Source organism: Somniosus microcephalus, unplaced genomic scaffold (assembly GCF_052327205.1).
Source record: "Somniosus microcephalus isolate GS21.2 unplaced genomic scaffold, FLI_Smic_1.0 unresolved_chr1, whole genome shotgun sequence".
Lineage (NCBI taxonomy): Eukaryota > Metazoa > Chordata > Chondrichthyes > Squaliformes > Somniosidae > Somniosus > Somniosus microcephalus.
The window spans coordinates 41,652,485-41,677,213 of record NW_028225179.1 but is presented as its reverse complement, the minus strand read 5'-3'; the positions used below and the strand labels follow the sequence as shown (position 1 = coordinate 41,677,213).

General features: G+C 44.7%; 6 non-coding genes across 6 annotated transcripts; 1 reads left to right on the top strand and 5 right to left on the bottom strand.

Moving 5' to 3' along the window:
• Positions 1-6,456: 6,456 nt before the first annotated feature.
• On the bottom strand, positions 6,457-6,538 carry trnas-uga (transfer RNA serine (anticodon UGA)). The gene has a single exon. It is a non-coding gene; the product is annotated as a tRNA-Ser (tRNA).
• A 3,234-nt stretch (positions 6,539-9,772) lies between these two features.
• trnat-ugu (transfer RNA threonine (anticodon UGU)) lies at positions 9,773-9,856 on the bottom strand. The gene has a single exon. It is a non-coding gene; the product is annotated as a tRNA-Thr (tRNA).
• A 2,394-nt stretch (positions 9,857-12,250) lies between these two features.
• Positions 12,251-12,334, bottom strand: trnat-ugu (transfer RNA threonine (anticodon UGU)). Its single transcript has one exon. It is a non-coding gene; the product is annotated as a tRNA-Thr (tRNA).
• A 2,394-nt stretch (positions 12,335-14,728) lies between these two features.
• On the bottom strand, positions 14,729-14,812 carry trnat-ugu (transfer RNA threonine (anticodon UGU)). The gene has a single exon. It is a non-coding gene; the product is annotated as a tRNA-Thr (tRNA).
• Positions 14,813-15,925: 1,113 nt separating this feature from the next.
• trnat-ggu (transfer RNA threonine (anticodon GGU)) lies at positions 15,926-16,000 on the top strand. Its single transcript has one exon. It is a non-coding gene; the product is annotated as a tRNA-Thr (tRNA).
• An 8,157-nt stretch (positions 16,001-24,157) lies between these two features.
• trnat-cgu (transfer RNA threonine (anticodon CGU)) lies at positions 24,158-24,229 on the bottom strand. Its single transcript has one exon. It is a non-coding gene; the product is annotated as a tRNA-Thr (tRNA).
• Positions 24,230-24,729: the final 500 nt, after the last annotated feature.

Sequence of the window (24,729 nt, the reverse complement as noted above, 5' to 3'; positions counted from 1 at the left end):
GCCTGCTCCAGCTGCTGGCGCGCAGTGCTTGCATGTCCCAGTGGCGCCATTAGTTCGAAGAGTCCCCTGGGATCACGTGGGCAATGGAGAGCCAATCGTAGCACGGAATCTTTATTATCAGTTTTGACAGGAAGACCTGTCAAATCAATGAATAGAGATCTGCCCGAAAACCTAACTAAAACTTCAACATTTTTTTAGAAAACATCACAATTTTAAAATAACTATAAATTACATAAAATAACTATTTAAAAAAAAAATTAAATTTTGAAAAAAATAATTACTGTTTTTAACGCGGCTTAAAATAAACTTACCTTTCATTTAAGTATTTAAAAATAATAAACCTGTGGAAAAAAGTTTTAATTTTATTTAATTCACCACTTACCATGTTAAAAGCAGGCCTGGCACTGATTGTTTAATCTCGGCAATGAGAATTTCACATACATAAAGCAGATATTTTAGATCAGATACAGCGTTAAATCTCATTGCTCTAATGCATCAGTGTGTGAATATGACATTAAATGTGTTTCAATACATAAGAAATAGGAGCAGGAGTAGGCCATACGGCCCCTCGGGCCTGCTCTGCCATTCAATAGGGTCATGGCTGATCTGAATGTAGACTCACGTCCACTTCCCTGCCCTCTCCCCGTAACCCCTAATTCCCTTATCTGCTAGGAAAATGTCTATCTCCATTTTAAATTTATTTAATGTTGCAGCTTCCACAGCTCTCTGGGATAGCAAATTCCATAGATTTACTACCCTCTGAGTGAAGAAGCTTCTCCTCATCTCAGTTTTGAAAGGGCAGCAACTTATTCTAAGATTATGCCCCCTAGTTCTAGTCGCACCCATCAGTGGAAACATCCTCACCGCATCCACCCGATCAAGTCCCCTCACAATCTTATATGTTTCGATAAGATCGCCTCTCATTCTTCTGAACTCCAATGAGTAGAGTCCCAACCTACTCAACCTTTCCTCATACATCAACCTCCTCATCTCTGGAATCAACCGAGTGAACCTTCTCTGAACCGCCTCGAGAGCAAGTATATCTTTTCTTAAATATGGAAACCAAAACTGCACACAGTATTCCAGGTGTGGCCTCACCAATACCCTGTGTAACTGCAGCAAGACTTCCCTGTTTTTATACTCCATCCCCCTTGCAATAAAAGCCAAGATTTCATTGGCCTTCCTGATCACCTGCTGCACCTGCATACTAACTTTTTGTGTTTCATGCACCAGGACCCCCAGATCCCTTTGTACTGTAGCACTTTGCAGTTTCTCTCCATTTAGATAATAACTTGCTCTTTATTTTTTCGGCCAAAGTGCATAACCTCACAGTTTCCAACATTATGTTGCATCTGCCAAATCTCTGCCAACTCACTTAGCCTGTCTACGTCCTTTTGCAGGTTTTTTATGCCCTCCTCACTCAATGCTTTCCTTCCCATCTTTGTATCGTCGGCAAACTTGGATATGTTGCAGTCGGTCCCTTCCTCCAAATCGTTAATATAGATTGTAAAGAGTTGGGGTCCCAGCACTGACCCCTGCGGAACACCACTAGTTACTGATTGCGAGCCCGAGAACGAACCATTTATACCAACTGTTTGTTTTCTGTTAGATAGCAAATCTTCCACCATGCCAGTATATTACCCCCAACCCCGTGATTTTTTTTATCTTGATCAGTAATCTTTTGTGTGGAACCTTGTCAAGTGCCTTTTGGAAGTCCAAATACACTACATCCACTGGTTCCCCTTTATCCACCCTGTATGTTACATCCTCAAAGAATTCGAGCAAATTGCTCAAACTTAACTTCCGCTTCGTAAAACCATGCTGACTATGTCCTATTAAATTATGTTTATGCAAATGCTCTGTTACTGTTTCCTTAATAATGGACTCCAACATTTTGCCAACCACAGATGTTAGGCTAACTGGTCTATAGTTTCCAGCTTTTTGTCTACTTCCCTTCTTAAATAAGGGTGTTACATTAGCAGTTTTCTAATCTGCTGGGACCTTTCCTGAGTCCAGGGAGATCTGGAAAATAATCACCAATACATCCACAATCCCTACCGCCACTTCTCTCAAGACCCTAGGATGTAGGCCATCAGGTCCGGGGGATTTATCCGCCTTAAGTCCCATTATTTTACTGAGTACTATCTCCTTAGTGATTTTAATCGTGTTTAGCTCCTCCCCCCCCCATTGCCCCCTGTTTGTCCAGTGTTGGGATATTTTTAGTGTCCTCTACTGTAAAGACTGATACAAAATACGGTAGGGGGATTTAAAGCAGATTCGGAGCCAATGGTTTCTAAGGTGATCTTACCTGTGGCTCGTTAGTTCAGTATTTCTGTTTCCAAATGGTAGAAACAACCTTTCATAAAGTCCCCTTTACCGCATGTCCTGCCGAGCTCCCAGATTGACAATGTGGAAAATATGGAGCAGGCTTCTGGAAACAAACGGACTTACACATTGACCTCACAGTTTCAGCACTTCTGGGACGGAATTCCTGCTTTAAAGAATAAAATTGCCGTTTTATTGCGATGTACTGAACACAAGCTGTTTTTCTGGCAGTTATTATTTGAAGATTTGTGGAATGTCTCCAGGCCGAGGAAAGTGGTTCTATTAAAATGTTGGGGCGCGTCCAGAATTTGGACCCGGTACCTCTTGCATTTTAATTGATGTGAATTCCCAAAATGACAACCACACCCCTAGACCAAAGAACCACTAACCTTGCACTGATTGTTTAATCTCGGCAATGAGAATTTCAGATACATAAAGCAGATATTTTAGATCAGAGACAGCGTTAAATCTCAATGCATCAATGTGTGAATATGACATTAAATGTGTTTCAATACAGTAGGGGGATTTAAAGCAGATTCTGAGCCAATGGTTTCTAAGGTGATCTTACCTGTGGCTCGTTATTTCACTCTCCCCTTCCTCCCACACGCTGACGGTTTTTAAACCTTGTTTTATTTCTGCTTCTCTGGGCCAGAGCATTCCACAGTCCCACAAGCCTTTTTACAAACATCCTTTCACTGCTTGACTTCTCTGTTTATTAGTTATGAAGCACCTTGAGGTGCAATGGTGGCGTTTCTGACGTCAAATTAAAAGGCGGCGATTTGGAAACACGTTGGAGTCACAGTTTCTTTTGCACAGAATTGAACCGGAATCTTTCAAGATGGATTATTGTATTTGCTGCATCACAATAAAACATATCTTGTTATAAAGGCTGGCTCATTAGCTCCCCAGTGTCAGAGGAAGGATGGTCTGATCTCCTCATTTATTTCATGTAAGACACAAACACAGGGTAATCATTCAGAATCACCTCACAGATTGACACAGATATAAACAAAGCGGTAGATACAGATAGCAATGAGACACATGGCGAAATGGACAAGAGTTCTGTACACAATTAAACTCTACAGAGATACCGACAGTGTGAGAGATCATTACAGGATCCTGCAACGATGCCTCGGTCAATAGCAACAGTTAGGAGCTGCATTTCAGATGCGGTAACAAACCCATGAGTTTGTTTGCTGTTCCCCAGCTCCCAGAGTGAGTGTGGCCGCGACAGCAGCAACATTCAGGCCGCCTGTCCGGCCCCGCTCTCTCCAAGCGCCCTCTGCTGGTGGAAAGCAGCAATTGCAACCTCAGAGAGCGTAAACTGCCCATCGCTGCGTAACAAGATATCATTGAAGCAGAGGAGCGCAGAGGTTGACATCTGTAGCGTGTAGGTAATATGACCGACTCATTGTTTTGGAACAGCTGAACCTGAATCGTTCTCTGGCAGATGTTGCAGATTTACGTATGAAAAGTGCCCTCGAGGTACAATCGACAAATTTGGAGATGACGTGCAGTGGGACAAGTTAAAGGATCAGCACAGTTAATGCCGAGAACAAATTAAACAGTAGCTCAAGCTGATGAACCTTACACTGGTGAAAATCATCAGCGGAAATTTAGAGGAAGCGACATTGAGAAGGGCTGTACTGCGATTCTAACACTTCTCCAAGCACATTCCGGGCAAATCATTGACAGTAAAAAGACGGTTTGGAATGGAAATGGAACTGCGGGCACGCGTGACAGAGCATTGGTATTGGGAATGCAAAAATGCTGTCTCCAATACTCTGCTTACCTGAATCAGTCAAAATGCAATGGACAATACATGACAAACATTTTTGAATATACATTTGATAATCAGTTGATTCGGTCTGTATTCCAGACAGAGTGACACTTCAGTGAATGGGTATGAATCTCGCTTGAGGGATTGTAGATTGAAATTTGCGAAAGGTCCCTCGTGAGCCCCTTTTTAACGTTGGCGTCGTACTTCTGCTCCCACATGACACAGCTCAGCCACAGCCTCTGCTCCCTGCCCGCCGGCTGCAGAAACATTGTCTCCAGATTACAAACTGATTCTAGGTCGGAGATCAATATTCAGGGTAGAGCCTAAACACAGCGGGTGGGATCAAATAATAAAGCATTTATTTTAGACCAGAGGCAGCGATAAATGTCCTATATTGCTCACATGCATCAATGTGTGAATCTGACATTAAATGGATTTAAATACAGTGGGGGTATTTACAGTAGATTCGAGGCCAATAGTTTCCAAGTTGATCTTTCCTGTGTCTCTCTTGCCTCTCTGCCCCCTTCCTCCCACAAGCTGCCGGTTTTTAAATCTTGTTTTAAATCTGCTGCTTGCTCGGCCAATGCATTCCACAGTCTCACAACCCTTTCTACAAATACCCTTTCAGTGCTTGACATCTCTGTTTATTAGTTATGAATCACCTTGAGGTGCAATGGTGGCATTTGTGACGTCAGATTAAAAGGCAGCCGATTGGAAACACGTTGGAGTCACAGTTTCTTTTGCACAGAATTGAAACTGAAACTTTTAAGATGGAATATTGTATTTGCTGCAGCACAATAAACAAAATCGTGTTATAACTGTTGGCTTATTTGTTCCCCAGTGTCAGAGGAAGAGTTGTCTGATCCCCCCATTTATTTCATATAAGACACAAACAGTCAGAATCACCTCACAGATTGGCACTGAGATAAATTAAGCAGGAGATACAGACAGCAATGGGACACATGGCGAAATGGACAAGAGAGCTGGAGAAATAAGAAACGGCCTGAGAGTCCAGAAGACAGTGACCGGAAACTGATAGACATCAGTGAGTGGTGGCGAGAAGTTGTGTTCAGCCGTCTACCCAGTGTCTTAGCTGGTCAAAGCGTCTGTCTAATTGAACAGGAGATCCTGGGTTCGATTCCCAGCGGGGCCTTTCTTTAATGAATCTCCAGGGGTGAGTTTCTTCTCGTGTGAAAAGGCTACAATTCTTTTAAATGTAACTGTGTCTGCACCAGTTCCCATTCTGGATGAAGGCTCCAGTCGCTGCGAGGTCTGGGTCGAATTTCACCGCTTCAGTATTTCTGGCGGAGCTGATATTGGACTCTTCACCAAAAATCCATGTTTCCCAAGCAGTGCCATGCGATACTTTGTAGAGCTCCAGTTGTTGATGTGTGGTGCCGTGCTCGTATAGTGATTAATGCTCTGCATTCTGGCCGCAGCAACATCGGCTCCAAACCGAAACATAACGCAGACTTTTCTTCCTTCCACAATTAATAGCCCTGCTTTAATTACCCCCTTCAACTTGATTGTAATTTTCCTGCGGTATTTCCTAAATCTAACATTCACTTTCAGCCACTTAAACTGCTAAGTGTGCTCTGCTGCCACCGCTCTTCCTGGGCCACATGTCCCATACGCCCCAATCTGAGTAGGTGCTTTGATACCAGTCGATACATTTAGACTCGACAGTCAAGCTCTGCGAAAGCAGGGCCGGCCTTCGGAACCAATGCAGCCCGATGATACAAGAAAATTCCTCGGGAAATGAAGCTTCAAACTTTTCAAACAAATCGTTTTATTGACATAATAATACAAGTTTTACAGAGAGAGACTTGTACAACCTCAGTGGTGCAACTCAGAACTCAGAATGTTCAATTCTTCTGCTTCGGGAGAGGGAGAGATGAATTATGAGTTGGTGTCCTCCTTGTTTTTTTTCTGGTCAGTCTTCCAGATCTCCACTCCGTTTGTCTGTCTCCTGGACTGTCTCCTGGAATGTGTTCTGCTTTTCACTTTAGAATGGCTGCTCTTGTACCATTGCTGCTGACAGAAACAAGCCTTCCAGTGACTTTCCATTCTCTCTCTCCCATGGTTACACAGACTGATGCTACCGGACAGCACCGAGTGTATGTGAAGGTACCTCAGAGACTGTCGAGGCCTCCTTATCTGGAGCTTCCAGACAATCTGCAGAAAACTTTTGGAATTCGGTCAGCAAACCTTCTTGAAGTAAGTGATCCAGTTGTCTCGGCAATCCTTTATTTTCCTTAAAACCGGCATTGAAAATTCCAAAATCCTCCCAGAGGGAGCAGATTGAAGAAAATAATTTATTCGAAGTAATTAATTATCATAATGAGAAAACCCGCTGCGAGCAGGGTTCGAACCTGCGCGTGGAAACTCCATTGGATTTCAAGTCCAACGCCTTAACCACTCGGCCATCTCAGCCGCTGCAACGTCGGTTCCAAGATATTAAATTCTCAAATCGCTGACCCTGTTTATTGTTGGCGATGACGGTTTCGTGATATTTAATTTGCTGCAAATTCAGCAAGTCCAGAAGAATCGCAGCGATCATTACAATAAACGAAAACTTCCGATATTTAACGGTATGTAAGATGTTGAGAACAGTATGGAATATTCTGCAGGGTAATGAAAATAAACAGCAGAAACATTGTGTTCTGCTCCCACATGACTCAGATCAGTCACAGCCTCTGCTCCCTGCCCGCCGCCTGCAGAAAGCTTGTCTCCAGATTACAAACTGATTCTATGTCGGAGATAAATATTCAGGGTACAGCCTAAACACAGCGGGTGGGAGCAAATAATAAAGCAGTTATTTTAGACAAGAGACAGCGATAAATGTCCTATATTGCTCACATGCATCAATTTGTGAATCTGACATTAAATGGGTTGAAATGCAGTGGAGGGATTTAAAGTAGATTCGGGGTCAATAGTTTCCAAGTTGATCTTTCCTGTGTCTCTCTTGCCTCTCTGCCCCCTTCCTCCCACAGGCTGCCGGTTTATAAACCTTGTTTTAAATCTGCTGCTTGCTGGGCCAGTGCATTCCACAGTCTCACAACCCTTTCTACAAATACCCTTTCAGTGCTTGACTTCTCTGCTTATTAGTTATGAATCACCTTGAGATGCAATGGTGGCGATTGTGACCTCAGATTAAAAGGCAGGCTATTGGAAACACGTTGGAGTCACAGTTTCTTTTGCACAGAATTGAAACTGAAACTTTTAAGCTGGAATATTGTATTTGCTGCATCACAGTAAACAATATCGTGGTATAACTGTTGGCTTATTTGTTCCCCAGTGTCAGAGGAAGAGTTGTCTGATCCCCCCATTTATTTCATACTAGCTGGGGAGCCCGGCGTTGCCGGGGCTGTTTTGGGGCAGGCGGCTTAAATTGAGTGCCAGGCTTTGGGGCCCTGTCTGTGTCCCTTTGTGAATCTGGTGCTGGGCAACATTTTAAATCGAGTGGCAGGCTTTAGGGCCCTGTGTGTGTCCCTGTCTGTCTACCTTTTAAAAGCTTGCAAAATGAAAGTGAAACTTCTTATGGTTTTGGGGCCCTGTCTGTGTCCCTTTGTGAATCTGGTGCTGGGCAACATTTTAAATCGAGTGGCAGGCTTAGGGCCCTGTCTGTGTCCCTGTATGTCTACCTTTTAAAAGGTTGAAAAATGAAAGTGAAAGTACTTATAAAACGTTTTTGGTAAATCTTATGTTATTTTTAAAAGAGATACTAACTTTGAAAGTTGTTATAGCTGGAAGCTGAAGTCATTTGAGCTGGAAGCTTAGTGAAAGAATGGCTGCCACATCCCCGAGATGAAAACGAATAGTCCCGCCCACACACACACCGATTGGCCAACCATCAGGGGACCGTACTGTAGGATAGGTCAATCGTGATGGAACAGGATTGGTGGAACCTTGATGTCAGTCAATCAATGCTAGCAGATAATGAGTTTAATTTTGAAGGTTTTTTGCTGAAGGTTTTTTGCTTAAGGCACGAACAATTTTCGTCCGACTGAAAAGTAAATACGCTTAAAACTGTCTCTGAAGCGTAAGCTTTCTTTGGAGGTAACGCGCGCGTAGGTACGCCCTGTAACTTTCGAGCGCATAGCCCGACAGACGCACAGGCGATGGCAGAATGACAGACAGAATGACAGAGAGAATGACAGACAGAAGTACCGATTTATATATATAGATAAGACACAAACATAGGGTAATCATTCAGAATCACCTCACAGATTGACACTGAGATAAATTAAGCGGGAGATACAGAGCGCAATGGGACATATGGCGGAATGGACAAGAGAGCTGGAGAAATAAGAAACGGCCTGAGAGTCCAGAAGACAGTGACCGGAAGCTGATAGACATCAGTGAGTGGGGGCGAGAAATTGCGCCAGCATACGGTACCGTGGCTTAGCTGGTCAAAGCGTCTGTCTAGTAAACAGGAGATCCTTAGTTCGATTCCCAGCGGGGCCAATTTTTATAGAATCTCCAGGGTTGAGTTTCTTCTCGTGTGAAAAGGCTACAATTCTTTTAAATGTGGCTGTGCCTGCACCAGTTCCCATTCTGGATGAAGGCTCCAGTGGCTGCGAGGCCTGCGTTGAATTTCACCGCTTCTGTATTTCTGGCGGTGCTGATTTTGGAATCTTCACCAAAAATCCATGTTTCCTAAGCAGTGCCATGCGATACTTTGCAGAGCTCCAGTTGTTGATGTGTGGTGCCGTGCTCGTATAGTGATTAATAATCTGCATTCTGGCTCAGCAACTTCGGCTCGAAACCGAAACATAACGCAGACTTTTCTTCCTTCCACAATCAATAGCTTTACTTTCCCCCTTCAATTTCATTATAATTTTCCTGCGGTATTTCCTTAATCTAACATTCACTTTCAGCCACTTAAACTGCTAAGTGTGCTCTGCTACCACCACTCTTCCTGGGCCACATGTCCCATACGCCCCAATCTGAGTTGGTGCTTTGAAACCAGTCGATACATTTCGACCTGCGGGACCTCCCGACAGTCAAGCTCTGCGAAAGCAGAGCTGGCCTTCGGAACCAATGCAGCCCGATTCAGAAAATTCCTTGAGAAATGAAGCTTCAAACTTTTCAAACAAATCGTTTTATTGACATAATAATACAAGTTTTACAGAGAGAGACTTGTACAACCTCAGTGGTGCAACTCAGAACTCAGAATGTTCAATTCTTCTGCTTCGGGAGAGGGAGAGATGAATTATGAGTTGGTGTCCTCCTTGTTTTTCTTCTGGTCAGTCTTCCAGATCTCCACTCCGTTTGTCTGTCTCCTGACCTGTCTCCTGGAATGTGTTCTGCTTTTCACTTTAGAATGGCTGCTCTTGTAACATTGCTGCTGACAGAAACATGCCTTCCAGTGACTTTCCATTCTCTCTCTCCCATGGTTACACAGACTGATGCTACCGGACAGCAGCGAGTGTATGGGAAGGTACCTCAGACACTGTCGAGGCCTCCTTATCTGGAGCTTCCAGACAATCTGCAGATAACTTTTAGAATTCGGTCAGCAAACCTTCTTGAAGTAAGTGATCCAGTTGTCTCGGCAATCCTTTAGTTTCCTTAAAACCGGCATTGAAAATTCCAAAATCCTCCAAGAGGGAGCAGATTGAAGAAAATAAATTATTTGAAGTAGTTAATTATCATAATGAGAAAACCCGCTGGGAGCAGGGCTCGAACCTGCGCGGGGAAAACCTCATTGGATTTACAAGTCCAACGCCTTAACCACTCGGCCATCGCAGCCGCGGAAATAGAGGCTCCAAGATACTAAATTCTCAAATCGCTGACCCTGTTTATTGTTGGCGATGACGTTTTCGTGATATTTAATTTGCTGCAAATTCAGCAAGTCCAGAAGAATCGCAGCGATCATTACAATAAACGAAAGCTTCCGATATTTAACGGTATGTAAGATGTTGAGAACAGTATGGAATATTCTGCAGGGTAATGAAAATAAACAGCAGAAACATTGTGTTCTGCTCCCACATGACTCAGATCAGTTAAAACCTTCTGCTCCCTGCCCGCCGGCTGCAGAAACCTTGTCTCCAGATTACAAACTGATTCTAGGTCGGAGATAAATATTCAGGGTACCGCCTAAACACAGCGGGTGGGAGCAAATAATAAAGCAGTTATTTTAGACCAGAGACAGCGATAAATGTCCTATATTGCTCACATGCATCAATTTGTGAATCTGACATTAAATGGGTTGAAATGCAGTGGAGGGATTTAAAGTGGATTCGGGGTCAATAGTTTCCAAGTTGATCTTTCCTGTGTCTCTCTTGCCTCTCTGCCCCCTTCCTCCCACAGGCTGCCGGTTTATAAACCTTGTTTTAAATCTGCTGCTTGCTGGGCCAGTGCATTCCACAGTCTCACAACCCTTTCTACAAATACCCTTTCAGTGCTTGACTTCTCTGTTTATTAGTTATGAATCACATTGAGGTGCAATGGTGGCGTTTGTGACGTCAGATTAAAAGGCAGGCTATTGGAAACACGTTGGAGTCACAGTTTCTTTTGCCCAGAATTGAAACTGAAACTTTTAAGATGGAATATTGTATTTGCTGCATCACAGTAAACAATATCGGATAATAACTGTTGGCTTATTTGTTCCCCAGTGTCAGAGGAAGAGTTGTCTGATCCCCCCATTTATTTCATATAAGACACAAACATAGGGTAATCATTCACAATCACCTCACAGATTGACACTGAGATAAATTAAGCGGGAGATACAGAGAGCAATGGGACATATGGCGGAATAGACAAGAGAGCTGGAGAAATAAGAAACGGCCTGAGAGTCCAGAAGACTGCGACCGGAAGCTGATAGACATCAGTGAGTGGGGGCGAGAAATTGCGCCAGCATTGGGTCCCGTGGCTTAGCTGGTCAAAGTATCTGTCTAGTTAAACAGGAGATCCTGGATTCGATTCCCAGCGGGGCCTATTTTTATAGAATCTCCAGGGGTGAGTTTCTTCTCGTGTGAAAAGGCTACATTTCTTTTAAAAGTAACTGTGCCTGCACCAGTTCCCATTCTGGATGAAGGCTCCAGTGGCTGCGAGGCCTGCGTTGAATTTCACCGCTTCTGTATTTCTGGCGGTGCTGATTTTGGAATCTTCACCAAAAATCCATGTTTCCTAAGGAGAGCCATGCGATAATTTGCAGAGCTCCAGTTATTGATGTGTGGTGCCGTGCTCGTATAGTGATTAATAATCTGCACTCTGGCCTCAGCAACTTCGGCTCCAAACCTAAACATAACGCAGACTTTTCTTCCTTCCACAATCAACAGCTCTCCTTTACTTTCCCCCTTCAATTTCATTGTAATTTTCCTGCGGTATTTCCTTAATCTAACATTCACTTTCAGCCACTTAAACTGCTAAGTGTGCTCTGCTACCACCGCTCTTCGTGGGCCACATGTCCCATACGCCCCAACCTGAGTTGGTGCTTTGAAACCAGTCGATACATTTCGACCTGCGGGACCTCCCGACAGTCAAGCTCTGCGAAAGCAGAGCCGGCCTTCGGAACCAATGCAGCCCGATTCAGAAAATTCCTTGGGAAATGAAGCTTCAAACTTTTCAAACAAATCGTTTTATTGACATAATAATACATGTTTTACAGAGAGAGACTTGTACAACCTCAGTGGTGCAACTCAAAACTCAGAATGTTCAATTCTTCTGCTTCGGGAGAGGGAGAGATGAATTATGAGTTGGTGTCCTCCTTGTTTTTTTTCTGGTCAGTCTTCCAGATCTCCACTCCGTTTGTCTGTCTCCTGGCCTGTCTCCTGGAATGTGTTCTGCTTTTCACTTTAGAATGGCTGCTCTTGTAACATTGCTGCTGACAGAAACATGCCTTCCAGTGACTTTCCATTCTCTCTCTCCCATGGTTACACAGACTGATGCTACCGGACAGCAGCGAGTGTATGGGAAGGTACCTCAGAGACTGTCGAGGCCTCCTTATCTGGAGCTTCCAGACAATCTGCAGAAAACTTTTGGAATTCGGTCAGCAAACCTTGTTGAAGAAAGTGATCCAGTTCTCTCGGCAATCCTTTAGTTTCCTTAAAACCGGCATTTAAAATTCCAAAATCCTCCCAGAGGGAGCAGATTGAAGAAAATAATTCTTTTGAAGTAATTAATTATCATAATGAGAAAACCCGCTGGGAGCAGGGCTCGAACCTGCGCGGGGAAAACCTCATTGGATTTACAAGTCCAACGCCTTAACCACTCGGCCATCGCAACCGCGGAAATAAGGGCTCCAAGATACTAAATTCTCAAATCGCTGACCCTGTTTATTGTTGGCGATGACGTTCTCGTGATATTTAATTTGCTGCAAATTCAGCAAGTCCAGAAGAATCGCAGCGATCATTACAATAAATGAAAACTTCCGATATTTAACGATATGTAAGATGTTGAGAACAGTATGGAATATTCTGCAGGGTAATGAAAATAAACAGCAGAAACTTTGTGTTCTGCTCCCACATGACTCAGATCAGTTAAAACCTTCTGCTCCCTGCCCGCCGCCTGCAGAAACCTTGTCTCCAGATTACAAACTGATTCTAGGTCGGAGATAACTATTCAGGGTACAGCCTAAACACAGCGGGTGGGAGCAAATAATAAAGCAGTTATTTTAGACCAGAGACAGCGATAAATGTCCTATATTGCTCACATGCATCAATTTGTGAATCTGACATTAAATGGGTTGAAATGCAGTGGAGGGATTTAAAGTGGATTCGGGGTCAATAGTTTCCAAGTTGATCTTTCCTGTGTCTCTCTTGCCTCTCTGCCCCCTTCCTCCCACAGGCTGCCGGTTTATAAACCTTGTTTTAAATCTGCTGCTTGCTGGGCCAGTGCATTCCACAGTCTCACAACCCTTTCTACAAATACCCTTTCAGTGCTTGACTTCTCTGTTTATTAGTTATGAATCACCTTGAGGTGCAATGGTGGCGTTTGTGACGTCAGATTAAAAGGCAGGCTATTGGAAACACGTTGGAGTCACAGTTTCTTTTGCCCAGAATTGAAACTGAAACTTTTAAGATGGAATATTGTATTTGCTGCATCACAGTAAACAATATCGGATTATAACTGTTGGCTTATTTGTTCCCCAGTGTCAGAGGAAGATTTGTCTGATCCCCCCATTTATTTCATATAAGACACAAACATAGGGTAATCATTCACAATCACCTCACAGATTGACACTGAGATAAATTAAGCGGGAGATACAGAGAGCAATGGGACATATGGCGGAATAGACAAGAGAGCTGGAGAAATAAGAAACGGCCTGAGAGTCCAGAAGACTGCGACCGGAAGCTGATAGACATCAGTGAGTGGGGGCGAGAAATTGCGCCAGCATTGGGTCCCGTGGCTTAGCTGGTCAAAGTATCTATCTAGTTAAACAGGAGATCCTGGATTCGATTCCCAGCGGGGCCTATTTTTATAGAATCTCCAGGGGTGAGTTTCTTCTCGTGTGAAAAGGCTACATTTCTTTTAAAAGTAACTGTGCCTGCACCAGTTCCCATTCTGGATGAAGGCTCCAGTGGCTGCGAGGCCTGCGTTGAATTTCACCGCTTCTGTATTTCTGGCGGTGCTGATTTTGGAATCTTCACCAAAAATCCATGTTTCCTAAGGAGAGCCATGCGATACTTTGCAGAGCTCCAGTTGTTGATGTGTGGTGCCGTGCTCGTATAGTGATTAATAATCTGCACTCTGGCCTCAGCAACTTCGGCTCCAAATCGAAACATAACGCAGACTTTTCTTCCTTCCACAATCAACAGCTCTCCTTTACTTTCCCCCTTCAATTTCATTGTAATTTTCCTGCGGTTTTTCCTTAATCTAACATTCACTTTCAGCCACTTAAACTGCTAAGTGTGCTCTGCTACCACCGCTCTTCCTGGGCCACATGTCCCATACGCCCCAACCTGAGTTGGTGCTTTGAAACCAGTCGATACATTTCGACCTGCGGGACCTCCCGACAGTCAAGCTCTGCGAAAGCAGAGCCGGCCTTCGGAACCAATGCAGCCCGATTCAGAAAATTCCTTGGGAAATGAAGCTTCAAACTTTTCAAACAAATCGTTTTATTGACATAATAATACATGTTTTACAGAGAGAGACTTGTACAACCTCAGTGGTGCAACTCAAAACTCAGAATGTTCAATTCTTCTGCTTCGGGAGAGGGAGAGATGAATTATGAGTTGGTGTCCTCCTTGTTTTTTTTCTGGTCAGTCTTCCAGATCTCCACTCCGTTTGTCTGTCTCCTGGCCTGTCTCCTGGAATGTGTTCTGCTTTTCACTTTAGAATGGCTGCTCTTGTAACATTGCTGCTGACAGAAACATGCCTTCCAGTGACTTTCCATTCTCTCTCTCCCATGGTTACACAGACTGATGCTACCGGACAGCAACGAGTGCATGGGAAGGTACCTCAGAGACTGTCGAGGCCTCCTTATCTGGAGCTTCCAGACAATCTGCAGAAAACTTTTGGAATTCGGTCAGCAAACCTTGTTGAAGAAAGTGATCCAGTTCTCTCGGCAATCCTTTAGTTTCCTTAAAACCGGCATTTAAAATTCCAAAATCCTCCCAGAGGGAGCAGATTGAAGAAAATAATTTATTTGAATTAATTAATTATCATAATGAGAAAATCCGCTGGGAGCAGGGCTCGAACCTGCGCGGGGAAAACCTCATTAGATTTACAAGTCCAACGCCTTAACCACTCGGCCATCGCAGCCGCGGAAATAGGGGCTCCAAGATACTAAATTCTCAAATCGCTGACCCTGTTTATTGTTGGCGATGACGTTTTCGTGATATTTAATTTGCTGCAAATTCAGCAAGTCCAGAAGATTCGCAGCGATCATTACAATAAACGAAAACTTCCGATATTTAACGGTATGTAAGATGTTGAGAACAGTATGGAATATTCTGCAGGGTAATGAAAATAAACAGCAGAAACATTGTGTTCTGCTCCCACATGACTCAGATCAGTCACAGCCTCTGCTCCCTGCCCGCCGCCTGCAGAAACCTTGTCTCCAGATTACAAACTGATTCTAGGTCGGAGATAAATATTCAGGGTAGAGCCTAAACACAGCGGGTGGGAGCAAATAATAAAGCAGTTATTTTAGACCAGAGACAGCGATAAATGTCCTATATTGCTCACATGCATCAATTTGTGAATCTGACATTAAATGGGTTGAAATGCAGTGGAGGGATTTAAAGTAGATTCGGGGTCAATAGTTTCCAAGTTGATCTTTCCTGTGTCTCTCTTGCCTCTCTGCCCCCTTCCTCCCACAGGCTGCCGGTTTATAAACCTTGTTTTAAATCTGCTGCTTGCTGGGCCAGTGCATTCCACAGTCTCACAACCCTTTCTACAAATACCCTTTCAGTGCTTGACTTCTCTGCTTATTAGTTATGATTCACCTTGAGATGCAATGGTGGCGATTGTGACGTCAGATTAAAAGGCAGGCTATTGGAAACACGTTGGAGTCACAGTTTCTTTTGCACAGAATTGAAACTGAAACTTTTAAGCTGGAATATTGTATTTGCTGCATCACAGTAAACAATATCGTGTTATAACTGTTGGCTTATTTGTTCCCCAGTGTCAGAGGAAGAGTTGTCTGATCCCCCCATTTATTTCATATAAGACACAAACATAGGGTAATCATTCAGAATCACCTCACAGATTGACACTGAGATACATTAAGCGGGAGATACAGAGAGCAATGGGACATATGGCGGAATTAGACAAGAGAGCTGGAGAAATAAGAAACGGCCTGAGAGTCCAGAAGCCTGCGACCGGAAGCTGATAGACATCAGTGAGTGGGGGCGAGGAATTGCGCCAGCATTGGGTCCCGTGGCTTAGCTGGTCATAAGCGTTTGTCTGGTAAACAGGCGATCTTGGGTTCGATTCCCAGCGGGGCCTATTTTTATAGAATCTCCAGGGGTGAGTTTCTTCTCGTGTGAAAAGGCTACAATTCTTTTAAAAGTAACTGTGCCTGCACCAGTTCCCATTCTGGATGAAGGCTCTAGTGGCTGCGAGGCCTGCGTTGAATTTCACCACCACCTTCTCAAGGCCAATGAGGGATGGGCAATAAGGGCTGGCCTTGTCAGCGATGCTCACATTCCAGGAGGGAATAAAAAGAATAGCATTGCCACGCACGATACCGCTTAATAAAGGGATTGTTGATGAAGAGTATGACTCACTAGATGCTGCTTGACCCAATCAATGCTTCCTATATCATATATTTTTATTTTGATCTTTGCAGCGAACATTTCTTTGGTAAAACCCGAAAATAAACATAATTGTGGCAGCGGTGGGATTTGAATCCACTCCCCTGAAAAGACTGAAAATTAAATCCAGCGCCTTGGAACGGTCAGCCAGGCTGGCACGTCATTGCTATCTCACTTCTGATGCTGGGGACTGACAACTGAAAGCTGACTTTCCTGTTGCTTTTGCTTTGGGTCCAGGGATTTGCATTGAGAAAGAAGGAAAGAAAAGATCTCTCTGTGCTGTGTTTACGGGGCGCGGTGGTTGAGAGGTTAAGGAGGTGGACCGTTAATCGACTCCGCTCTACACGCAGGGTTTCGAAATCTAGCGTTGTTGCATTTCAGACTAGATTTTTTTTCATTACTTCAACACATCCAAGGCTCCTGCATCTGAGTGCCATCTTTGCCCAATCCGCAGTGGGGAGTTTTGTTTTGCTGCCTCGCTCTATTTTCTCAAATCAGCAAGGACCTCATTCCCGCCCAAACTGTTCCTTGCACGGAGGTGTTGAAATTGTAAGTTATGACCCACGTGAAGTATCAGTCACAGTGGGCAGTGATGTCCTGGTAAAATGAATATTTCTTCACAGATGCTGCCTGAGCTGCTGAATATTTCCAGCTTTTTCTGTTTTTAATTTTGTGCTTTCACTGTCGCAGTTTACCTGACAACACAAAACTTGCCTCAAGGGCGGAGCTCCAAGCAAAACGTTTCAGTGGTCTTCTCACACACAAAGTCCACTTAACTTTCCTACACACACTGTGAAGTCAGCCGGTTCCGCCCATATTGGCCTGAGCCACGGCATTCAAAACACTCTTTGCACCTGGTATCAGGGAGTCTAAAAGTTTCTCAGAGGGGATTGCGAGAGCAAAGGTGAGCTCAGAGGATGTGAGGGAATTGAAGGGTTCCTGAGATAGTATCAAGGGGGTATGAGGGCTTTGAGTGGATACCAGAGAGAGTAGTGGACTCTGTGGCGGTATCAGGGAGGTTAGAGACTCTCAGGATGTATCAGAGCGCATAAGGGACGCTTCGGATGTTTCAAAGAGTGTAAGAGACACTGAGGATCTATCAGCGAGGGTGAGCAATGCTATGGAGATATCAGAGTGGGTAATGAATACTCAGGTTGTATCAGAAAGATTGAGGGACACTTGGGAGGTAGCAGAGAGATTATGTGACGCGGAAGCGGTGTCAGAGAGGCTGGTGGAACAAGAGTTGTTTTTTTTATAATTATCACATTTCTAAATGTCAACATAGTTACTAAAAACAAATGTTGAATCCGAATGGAACAGATAGTCTACCGTACCCAACGTGGGGCAATGAGAAGGTAGAATCGTGCCGGACTGGACATTTTCAGACCTCAGAAATACATTTATAACTGACACAGATCACCCACCAATACATTAATAACTAGCTGAAGTGCCCGGCGGTGCCGAGGCTTTTTCGAGGGAATGTTGTTGTTGGAAGCGAGAGAGAGAGCGACTGGGGGGAAGAGAGAGAGTGACTGGGGGGAAGAGAGAGAGCGACTGCGGGAAGAGAGAGAGCGACTGGGGGGAAGAGGGAGAGCGACTGGGGGGAAGAGAGAGAGCGACTGGGGGAAGAGGGGGGAAAAGAGAGGGGGAAGGGGAGGGGGGAAGGGGAGGGGGCGAAGGGGAACGGGGAAGGGGAGGGGGGAAGGGGAGGGAGGAGGGAAGGGGGGAAGGGGGGAAGGGGGAAGGGGGGGAAGTGGAGGGGGGAAGGGGGGGAAGGGGAGGGGGGAAGGGGAGTGGGAATGGGGGGAAGTGGAGGGGGGAAGGGGGGGAAGGGGAGGGGGGAAGGGGAGTGGTAATGGGGGAAGGGGAGGGGGGAAGGGGAGGGGGAAGGGGGGAAGGGGAAGGGGGGAAGGGGAAGGGGAGGGGAAGGGGAAGGGGGGAAGGGGAAGGGGAAGGGGGGGAAGGGGAAGGGCGGGAAGGGTAGGGGAAGGGGAAGGGGAGGGGGAAGGGGGAAGGGGAGGGGGAGGGGGAAGGGGAGGGGGAAGGGGGGAAGGGGAGGGGGAGGGGGAAGGGGAGGGGGAAGGGTGGAAGGGGAGGAGGGAGGGGAAGGGGAGGATAAGGGGGACAGAAGGACAGACAGATCGACCGCTTTATATATATATAGATAATACAGACACATCTAAGTATATCAGCAAACTACAGAGACGCAAAATCACTTACATTCAGCACAACAGCAACTCACAAATACATCTTTATCTAACATGGACACATCCGATTATATTTACAATAACCACAGGTAATTGATTGCTAAGAAAGACATTAATTGATGTCTTTAAAGGCTTGATATCAATATCGTGGTTTGCAGTGACCTTCTTCCAGAACCGTTGGAGATTGTTGTGGACTGATTTCGGTCCTGTCCGATAACTTCTTGCGTGGATTACTGCAAATTTGAGCATAATGGATTGATTCCACGGGCCCTGTTCTGTTTACTCCCAACACAATACATACTTACAACCAATAAAACAAATCTGCCGTGGATGGAAGTCGGCTTCGTTTTCTGGAAGCAATAATCAAAAGGGCCGAAAAATGACCTCTCGCAAAATCGTGCTATATAAACAAAGGATTAAACGTCAGAAGTGGGATGCGAGCCAACACCTCCAGGAGCAACCCCGACCTAAACACCTGAGACCGACTGATCATCCTGACTTACTTTTCCAATCATACTCACGTCCCCTCCCTCACCTCTTTTTCTGGAACATTGATGACTGTATCGGTGCTGTTTCCTGCTCTTGCCCTGAACTAGAAAATTTCCTTCACTTTGTTTCCAATTTCCACCCGTCCATCACCTTCACATGGTCCATCTCTGACTCTTCCCTTCCCTTCCTCGACTTCTAAGTCAACATCTCTGTGGATAGGTTATTGACAAACATTCACTATAAGCCCACTTCCTCCCACAGCTACCTGGACTACACTCCCTCACACCGTGCTTCCTGTAAGGACTCTCTTCCATTCTCCCAGTTTCTCCATCTGCGCCACATCTACTCTGACGATTCCCCCTTCCATACTAGTTCCTCTGACATGTCTTCATTTTTCCTCAACTGAGGATTCCCCTCTACTGTGGTTGACATGGCCCTTAGCCATGCCCGTTCTATCTCCCGAACTTCTGCCCTCTCCTCTGCCCCTCCCTCCTGCAACCACCATAGGGTTCCCCTACGCTTTCACCCCAACAGCCTCCACATTCAACGGATCATCCTCCACCATTTCTGCCACCTCCAGCGTGATCCCACCACCAAACAAATCTTCCCCTCACCTCCCCTTTCACCATTCTGAAGGGACCGCTCCCTCCGCGATACCCTGGTCCACTCCCCTATCACCCCAATCACCTCTTCCCCTTCACCCGTCACCTTCCCGTGCAAGCGCAGGAGATGCAACGCATGCCCTTATACCACCTGCTTCCCACTGTCAGGGGCCCCAAACATCACTTCCAGGTGAAACAGCGATTTACTTGTACTTCTTGCAATTTACTATAGTGTACTCGATGCTCACGATGGGGTCTTCTGTACACTGGGGAGACCAAACGCAGATTGGGTGGCCTTTTGCAGAACACCTCCATTCAGTCCGTAAGGGTGACCCGGAGCTTCGGTCGCCTGTCACTGTCATTTTCCGCTGCACTCCCGCTCAGACCTCACCGTCCTAGGCCTCTTAAATTGTTCCACTGAAATTCAAAGTAAGCTCGAAGAACAGCACTTCGTCTTTTGATTAGGCACTTTACAGACTTCTGGACTCAACATAGAGTTCAACAATTTCAGACAATAACATCGGCACCTAGCATGTATTTTTTTTTCCACACTTCTTTTTTGTTTATTTGTGTTTTATTTTCTTCGCTCCCACATGGCAGCTGCCTTTCCTTCTGTCAGGGCAATTTACACTTCATCTAGAGACATCTTTTGTTTCTTAAGCTGCCCCATTACCAGCTCCTTTTGCCTTGAATATCGGTTAATGTCTCTTACCCTCTACTGCCTCCTATCCTATCACAGACCATCCTTGTTGTTCTTTCATTCCCTCCCCCTTTCCCAGCACCTACACTTGCTTTAAAATCTGTTCTTTCTCCTGCTTTTTTCCAGTTCTGACGAAACGTTAACTCTGGTTCTCTCTTCACAGATGCTGGCTGACCTGCTGAGTATTTCCAGCATTTTCTGTTTTTTTCCTGTAACATTATCCAGTGATTTCCTCACTGAGGCAAGTAAAACGTTTCATTTCATTCGGTCCTCGCCAACTGTTGCTGGAAGGCCGATTGACCTGGATTCAATCTCCACGGATTTTATGTCGCTGTGCTCGGTGTATGAGGAGGCTTCGCCAGGCCATATTGTATCTTGCTTCCCAAGGATGGACAGCAATGCGCTGCCTTCGCTGCAGTAGGGACCCCCAGGGGTGGGTATTAGCACCATCACTTTTCCTGTTATATATAAATGACCTGGACTTGGGTATCGGGAGCAAATTTCAAAGTTTGCTGATGGTTTGGCAACATTTTAAATATTCAGCAGGACAGCATTCGGCATTCGGGATCCTTGATATTATAAACAGGGAAATAGAGAACAAAAGCAAGGAATCTATGCTCAAACTTCATAAAACATCATTTAGGCATAAGGTTGAGTAGTGTGGCAAATTCTGGGCACCACAGTGAGGAAGGATGTAAAGGCCTCAGAGAGTCTGCAGTAGAGATTTACTAGAATGGCACAAGGGATGAAAGACTTCTGTTATGTTTAGAGATGAGGAAACATTAATACGCAGCGATATTTAAGATCTGTAATGCACTGCCTGAAAGGGTAGTGGAAGCAGATTCAATCGTAACTTTGAAAATGTAATTGGATAACTACTTGAAAAAAATACTGGGCTATGGTGAAATTGCAGGGGAGTGGGATTAATTGTTTCGCTCTTTCAAAGAGCCGGCACAGGCACGATGGGCCGAATGCCCACTTCTGTGCTGTAATATTCTACCATTCTATAATATCGACCTCCACAACGTCACCTATAGGCGAGAGATGCAAAGTTGTGCACAACTCTGCTTCAGTGGTATCGTGTTCACCAGAGATGGGCTGTAATGCGCTGACTGAGGCCACAATCGCGGCTTCTTGCCAGCAGCGGGTGATTGAAGAGAGCTGCTTTTCGCGGCCTCACTCATTCGGGGTTCTGGAAAACGGCAACAAAACGATGGATTTGATGGCATGTCTGAAATGCAGCTTCGGACAGTTGTTATTAACCGAGGCAGCCCTGCAGGATCTTATAATGATCTCTCAAATATCAACTGAAACCAGTCAGGATGTAAGTATCATTTTGCTTTTCCAAAATAAACGGTGTGACATTCATTGTGGAAACCTGGATAGAGTCTGGTCTGGCTCACTGCGGAAATATGCATGTCACAGCTAACCAGCTCTCCTGCAACCAGTGCAGCCTCCCATTGGCCTTTCGGAGACTTGTCTGCTAAGATGAAATCTGATTTCCGTGAAGCCAATCTCAGGCTTTTATATATTTTTGATGTGCCTGCTTCCGATCGCAGGGTTAATGGTGGGAATGTCAGCTCTGCCCAGCTGGCAATGTTTGTAGCACATTTCCTTTCAGTCAAAACACACGTTGAAATCTGAAACTGTGAGCCAATAATGTAAAGATTACCCGATCGTTCGTAGAACCATTAATTTTTGAGCTCACGGCCGACCGTGTTAACTGATTGTCCCACAGAGGCAAAAGCCTTTCCATATTGAAACAATGATTCACCGAGCTACAGCATCAGGTTACAGCAACCAATAAGGATCGAACATATATTACGAATTACGTTCGGTCTGCTGCAGATAAGCGGAGCATTGGGGACTGTATTTTGTACATTCCGAATACCAACGCCCTTTCACGCCAGCCCAAAGTTCGATTCCCATTCTGAGCCCTCTTTCACAGTTCGATGACTTCCATCGTATGTCCAAGTTTGCTGACGGCACCAGGTTAGGCAGCACAGTAAGTAGTGTAGATGGAAGCAGAAATTTGCAAGGGAACATTTATACTTTAAGTGAATGGGCAAAACTGTGGCTGACGGGGTTCAATGTGGGGAACTGTGAGATCATTCACTTTCGAACTAAGAAAGGTGGATTAGAGTAATTTCAAAATGGCAAATAGTTAGGAACTGTGGAGGAGCAGAGAGATTTAATAGTCCACGTAGAGTAATTACTTCAAACTACCGGACACGTACAAAAAAATGCTAGGTTCATGGAATATTAGCCTTAATCTCAAGATGGCGGGAATACAAAGGGGCGGAAGTGCTGCTGGAGGACTACAGGAAAGATAGGGAAATGGTGCAGGGGGAGGAGAAGCCTTAGTGATTCAGGATGAAATCAATTCAATGTTAAGGAGGATATAACGAGAGGTAAACAGACAGTGGAGAATTCATGGTTAGAATTAAGAAATAGGAAACGATTTAAGACTGAGCGATTAAGACAGTGGGATTTGTGTATAGGCTCCCTGGTCGCTGGTCTGAAGTGCTAGATTGTATAAATGCAGCAATTAGACAAGCGCGTCATAAAGGCAGTGTTGTATTAATGGGGGATATTAACTTTCACAGAGATTGGGGTAAGCAGACTAGCACTTATCAGAAAGGTTTTTTAAGTGTGTCCGGGATAGTTTTCTACAACGATATGTCCTAGAACCAAGAAGGGGGCATGCCATATTAGATTTAGTAATGAGTAACAAGCCAGATTTATTCATCAGATTTAGCGTTCGTGAAACTGTATTTAATAGTGATCATAACATGTTCGAGTTCACCGCAATGTTTGAGAGGGAGAAATGCAAAGCAGCTACAAAGATTCTTCGTTTTGGCAAGGCCGTCTTCAACAAGACAGAGCCTGGCCACAATAAACTGGGCAAATCTGTTCACAAGTAAAACGACAGAAGTGGGAGGTGTTCTGAAATAATTTAAGATGAAATTGAATCAGTTTAAACATCTGAGGGGCAAGAACATTACTGGCCAAAAAATAGGCATGGGCGGCTAGAGGTAAGAGACTGCATTAAAATAAAAGGAGAAGCAAACACAAATGCAAAACATTGCAGCGATCCTGGTGAATGAGAAAGTTACAAAGAACAGCAAAGGGTCACAAAGCAGATAGTAAGAGCTACAAAGGGGGAGTATGAAGAGAAAGAGACTGGTGAAATGGGCAGACACATGGCAGAGAAAGTTAACGTAGAGAAGTGCAAAGTGATATATTTTGGTCGGAAGAATGAGGAGAGGCAATGTCAACTAAATGGTAGAACTTTAATGGGGCCGATTATTTCGTTTAATTGGCTCCCTCTGCAGACCACTGGCCCCGAAACCACTCAGAATGCTCTCCCCTGCAATTAATTAACCAGCTCTAAATGGTACAATTTGAAAGAGGGTGCACGAACTGGAACACATGGGGTGTGCGCACACAAATCATTGAAGGTGGCAGGATAAGTTGAGAAAGCTGTGTAAACGGATTTGAGATCCTGTCTTTTATTAATAGCTGAATAGAGTATAAAAGCAAGGAAATTATGCTAAACATTTATAAAGCACTGGTGAGGCCTCACCTGGAGTATTGCGTTCAATTCTGGGCACCACACTTTACGAAAGAAGGCAAGGCCTTGGAGGGAGTGCAGAATCGATTTATTGGAATGGTACCAGGGATGCGGGACCTCATTTATGCAAAGAGACTGGAGAAGCAGGGATTTTTCTCTTTAGAGCAAAGAATGTCAAGAGGAGAGTTGAAATAAATGTTCAAAGTTATGAATGTATTTGATAGAGATAAAAAGGAGAAACATTAAAAATGTTAAATTAAATGCGATAAATGTCCCGAGGCGTAGATGGGGGTCGAACCCATGCTCTTCGGTTTACGAGACCGACGCCTTACCACTTGGCCACTACGCCGTATGTCAGAGTTTAACTTGAGCTTCATTAGTACCGAACCCCGAATCATTTCAATGAGGTTGAAACAGAACAGGCACTTGTACACAGGAATAAACTGAGATAGTGGAGCAGGCAAATAACAGCCTCATTTACATGAATCCTTCAATAAAACCTTTCAGATAATTAGAGAATCATACATCACAGAAGGAGGCCATTTGCCCCGTCGTGCTCTTGAAAGAGCAATCCAATTATTCCCAGCTCTTTCCCCATACCCCTGCAAAATTTTCCAATTCAAGTATTTATCCAATTCCCTTTTGAAAGTTACTATTGAATCTGCTTCCAGCACCATTTCAGGCAGAGCATTACAGATTATAATAACTCGCAATGTAAAAAAATGTTTCCTCATCTGCCCTCTGGTGCTCTTTCCAATTACATTCAGTTTGAGTCCTCTGTTGTCCTCTGGGTGTTGCCAGGACTGGAGAATGTTGGCGTTGAGGAAAGATTGGACAGACTGGAGTTGT